Below are 5,821 nucleotides of genomic sequence, written 5' to 3' on the forward strand. Positions count from 1 at the left end.
ATGTCAAGTGTTACAACCTTATTGGTCAATAAGTTTGGCAGTTTCTCATGGAATCAATTTGATAGCAGTGACTTTGGTTTCTGGTTCATCCTATTACCATTGCAAGAGAAATGAAAGCTGATGCTCATATAAAACACAAACGGTTAATGCACACAACTGTCAACTGAGAGTCTGGAGATGAGATCCACCAGCATCAGCTTGATGGCAGTGAGTCTGGAGAGGTGCATCAGAAGGAAGGGCTGGTGACAGACTTCCGGAAAACCAACCCCTGACAACTCTGTGGAGCAAGTGCTCTGACACTCCCGGGGTCACCATGAGTTGGACATGATGGGAACTACTTTTTTGCCCGTCAGAAGGTGTCTATGAGAGATTAAACCAAAACCAAACCCATTGCCATTGAGTCCATCCCCACCCATGGCGAGCCTTCCTTGGGTTTCTGAGGCAGTATCTCTCTGGAAGTAGATTGCCCAATCTTCCTTCTGAGATGTGGCTGTTGGGTTGGAACCACCAGCTTTCTGGTGGGTAGAAACAAAAGAAACAGAGTCATGTAGTTTTTCCTCAGTTCCTCCCCAAGTATGCTGAAGATTTGTAGTGGTCCTTTTTTCCTATTTAAAGCAAAATATCTTGCTCAGCATCTGTTTAACAGATAAACAATAAACAAGGTAAGATGGAATACTCGATAAACAAGGTAAACATCAGCAAAACAGGGACACTAGTTGTCCAAAGGCAAGACCTAGAGATTCCAAGCCAACTGGACACAAGGAAAAGTGAACACCATTGTGAAAGGGAACTGGTAGGGTACTAAATGAAATAGATACCATTATAGACCCTTTGTATACTATAACAATTATAATGTCTTTCTCATTTTGGAGAGGTCAAGTATAGCTGCACATTCCTTTCTCTCTTTTCAACCACTTAAGAATACACCAGCAACACTATTATCATGGACTCACAGTGTATCTGATCCTGTGCAAAGCAAACCAAAACGTCTTTTCAGACTGAGCATACACTTGTAATTCTATCACACTTTTTGCAATTTCTCTTGTCCTGTTGCTTGTCATCAGCAGTTAAATGAAATGGGAAGATGCAGCATCTGAGGATGGAAACTGAGAGTGCAAGTTTTTAAGTGTGCAAGTTTTTACAAGAAACACTTGTGGAAATCTGTGAAGGGCCCAGCTACAAGCATCCCATAACAAACAAATGAAATTATTTCCAATGGTCTTTTGGGTACTATTTCTTTTGACTATCTCAAGCCTGAAGACAAATTTTTATATTCCAAACAATTTGTTTTACTTACCAATTTTCATTATAAACTTTGTATTAAAGTTCGAATTCAGATATAAATTTTATTTTATAAATTTTCCTTATTTTATCAATTTTATTTTCAATTATTCATATTTATTTGCTACAGTAGAACCAAATTTAAAAGTGACATGTTTTATATCCAAGTAAAATGAAATGGACATAATGAAGTGTAGCACAAAAACCAAAGCTCTCAAATTATAAAGATAAATGGATTTGTCAATCATTACAGAAAAATAAAAAATTAACTTACTTTTAAAATGTAATGAATTAGAAAGAGATTCTTCCATTGAACGTTCAAGTTTAATGGGTACAAATCATTGTAATCATATTGCTAGTGTTGAAATGACTAATAGCAATACAAATATAATTTTTACCAAATGCCACATTCATTTATTGCTGTAGTAAAAATAATAATACTGATATAGAAGTGAAACTCTTTTAGAATCCAAAATTATCATACCTGTATTTCCTATATATAACAGAAAGATAGATTTTCCTTTGTGGAGTAATTTTTCTTCTAATGGTGTCAAATATTCCATCAAAAGAAGGCCAAGTGATTGTCAACATCACAGAGGACCATTTGAAAATTTGTATCTCAAATTTCTAGATGATAAACAAACAAGGTTCTAGAGACAGAATATAATTCTAGGATGCAAAGCTACTGGTAAAAAAGACAGAATGACCACTGTCTTCTCCATCAGTTGGGTTAGTATATTGTCATGTTTGCATACTCTTCAGTCCTACATCATTTCATTCTTGATTTGGTACAGATGGATTGAAAGACTAGTGCAACTCTAATATGACTGTTAAATATGAAAGCAGTTCAATTCACAGAGGTAAAATGTTGTCCCATTTAAACTGAAGACATGGTTTTGGCTTAACTCATGAACTGGAAACATGAATTAATGAATAATGGTAGTACTGAAAAGTTTTGCAACATTTTGTAGCTCTCATTATAACAGTCATTGAACATGAACTATTTTTTTGAGGAAGAAATGAAATATTTGACCCAATAAAATGGAAGTTTTGGGGTTTATTTGAACTTATAGCTCTGTTTAGTGTTTGGTCTATTTTTAACAGATTACATCTCAAATTATGGTAACACAAGAAAGGACAACCCATCATATATGTCTGAAAGAACAGATGAAGAATTAATAAACATAATAAATGATAAAGTTCAGTAAACTGTTTTCAGTGAAAAACGTATAGCTCGATATTTCAGTTTATCTTGTGATTCCACTCCTTATCTTTTCTACATACATCAACAAAATACTGTTTTTAAGATGTTGTTGTTGTTAGGTGCCGTCTAGTCATCTCCGACTGATAGCGACCTTATGCACAACAGAATGAAACACTGCCCAGTCCTGTATCAGCCTCACAATCCTTTCTAGCTTTTAAGATACTTAACCCAAAAGAAGATGATTTATCAAATTTAGTATACTTAAAAAGTCATAACAGTGAAGACATTACAAACCAAATATTTAGTGCCTAAGGTATTTGACTGCTACCCAGAAGGCTTGTGGTTCAAATCCACCAGTCACTTCTCGGAAGGAAAATTGGGCAATCTACTTCTGTTGTGTTACTGCCTCAGAAATCCAAGGAAAGGTCACTATGAGTCGGATCCGACATGACTACAGTGAGGGGTTTTTGTTTTTGTTTTTGGTTATGTGAAGTTTGAAAAATTGACTTTTCTAAGTACAGAGGCCAGTGCTGTGACAATGCTCAAAAATATTATTATTTTTTATCAAGGCATTATAAAGGCATGCAACAGAAAATTTTAGAAACTAGTGAATATGCCCATTTTATACTATATACTGTGCATTCATAATCTTAGAGAATTTAGCACAGTAGATTTTTGTCTGGAAGGAGTTGATGTTTTTTGCTACTGTTTAGTGAATATACACATTTTTTGCAACCTCTATTCACCGATGGACAGGTCTTAAAGCATATTTAGGCAATGACTGAGTATTAAAATGTTTGTCTAATGTGCATTGGGAAGGATGTGCTATAGCAACTGTTGCCATCCTGGAGCCGTACACTCAGATTCCAGATGCCTTAGAAAATATTGCTAAAGACCAGCCACAAAGAAAGAGATACTGAAACAGAAGTTGAAAACATCACAACAAAATACAAACAGTAGAGTACGTATTTATGTTGGTTACGGGGAATCATATATTGTAGCATTTTCATTAGATGACAACCACTTTACAAGATCCAGAAGTAAATTTAAAGACATGCACAGATTTCTACTTGTCATTAACAGGGTATTTACATAATTTAAGAAGAGATTTTGAAAATTTTGAAAACGAAACAACACAATTACTGCCAAATACTGATTATCAAGCAGTTCACTGTCATAAAATCATTAGAAAGAAACAAATAAATCACAGGAGTGCTTTAGAGGGGTCACTAGTACCAGAGATCTGGTGTCTGTAATCCCAACAGGTTGAACTCAGTAAGTGAGGTATAGTTTTTTCTGATCATTTCTTGCAAATGACTTGGTTATAACTTTGCATTATATTTAAATATTTTTGAAATATTTTCAGAAGATAAAAAGGATGAAAAGACCAAAATGGATCTCAGAAGAGACTCTGAAACTTGCCCTTGAACAGAGAGTAGCTAAAGCAAAGGGCAGAAATGAGAAGATAAAAGAGCTAAACAGAAGATTTCAAAGAGCAGCTCAAGAAGACAAAGTCAATTACTATAATAAAATGTTCAAAGACACCTAACAGCAGCAACAACAGCATATTACTTTGTTTGTTGAAACATTTAAGTTCTGTGACTCTTTTTCTCTTTTGCTGAATAAGTTTACTTTTTGTGGAAAATGCAGTATGCATTATAATCTTAGTACGCTGAATTCACTAAAAAATTTCTAATCTACTTCACCTCATCCTGCTAAAATGGAATATATTGCCAGTTTTACATTCAATTGTTATTATAGTACTTGCATTTTAAATATAGTTATGTAATGGAATTCTCTCTCTCTCTCTCTGTCTCTCTCTCTCTGTCTCTTTCACACACACACACCCACACATAGATATTATGGGGAGGGAAAAAAAATCTTACAGGACAGAGCAGAGCTGTCTCATAGGGTTTCCAAGGTTGTCAATCTTTCTGGAAGCAGACTGCCTCCACTTTCTTCCTAAGAGCAGCTGGTAACTTGGAATCTCCAACATTTTATTTTACTTAGTATTTAATGCCTTAACTATGATGTCACCACAACTCTATGTGTGTGTGTGTGTGTGTGTGTCACGTACCCCATTCAAATGCATGAGTCAGCAGAGGAGGGGCTCCACAGATTGTCAGTATTCAGAGCCCTCACATGCCTTAGTGGAGCCCTGATCATATGTCATTCCGCTTTAGCCGGGACCCTCTCCAGGTCCAGAAAAGATTCTTCTTCTTGCTTCTTAGGTCATAAAGCTGGTGATATGCCCTAACACCTGTTGATTTCATTACTCTTTTCACATTTTCTGAATAAGCCCTTCATCAAACTCTAATGGTCTTGAATTGTTTCCACTCTGGCTTAAACACAGGCTTTCTGCCATAACTATTTCAAAACCTTGTTTGCTGTTCCACAGTTTCCTTCTCTTCCCCTGCTGTTGACCTGGCCATCTCACCTTTATGTTAAAAAGACAAAATACAATCTATGAAATAGAAATGCCCACTTAAGCCTGGTAATAAATATGAAAATATATCTGCATCTACAAAAACATATCTTTGTTTTCCATTCTTTTTCTATCGTTCTGATTACAACAGAAGAACTCACACTACTTCTATTTCAGGCTAAATTTTCCAACTTTCTTTTCTGAACTTTCAATACCATCAACTTTGGCTTTCTCTGGATTGTACAGATAATTTGTATGAAAACAGCTGAAAAATTGCATTTTTTTTTCTCTTTGATCTATATTTCTGACAATACACATAGTTAAAACGTTCATACAAGTTCTGGAGGTTAATGAATTTGTCCAGTTTGGAAAATTAATGACATTTTTGACATAGATCTTAACCCAAATGATTCCTTGCTTGCAAAATTTAAAAATTCCATGGTCAGTATCTAGTTTTTGTTAAGTTATCAAATACCTCTGATGTGACAGATATGTGAAACCCTTAAACAGAAGCACTGAAATACCAAAATTTAAAGAAAGTCTGAACGATAGTGTCAAACAAAGTTCTTGGCCAATGCAGTAAATTGGACTAAGTTTACCAACAGGAGTGCATTTCTGTTTTCTCATGTCACTGGTTCTATTTGGCATACATTCTACAATTGATATTTTCTATTTGACATGTAGCCTATATTTCAATATAGCTATTAAGTCCTTTGTGTATTCATTTTACAATTTAAGTGTTTTCATATAAACTCAACCATTTTCATTTGACTCTTTTTCAGACACCTGGCCACTTTTAGTATTACCTTCTTAAGTAATGTTTACTTCTGTTCTTTGATACGAGCTGACTAGCGAGTTGTGGTTGTTGTTGTTAAGTGCCGTCAAGTCATTTCCGACTCATAGCGACCCCA

Source organism: Orycteropus afer, unplaced genomic scaffold, assembly GCF_000298275.1.
Source record: "Orycteropus afer afer isolate SDZICR_OR568_19922 unplaced genomic scaffold, OryAfe1.0 scaffold00832, whole genome shotgun sequence".
Taxonomy (NCBI): domain Eukaryota; kingdom Metazoa; phylum Chordata; class Mammalia; order Tubulidentata; family Orycteropodidae; genus Orycteropus; species Orycteropus afer.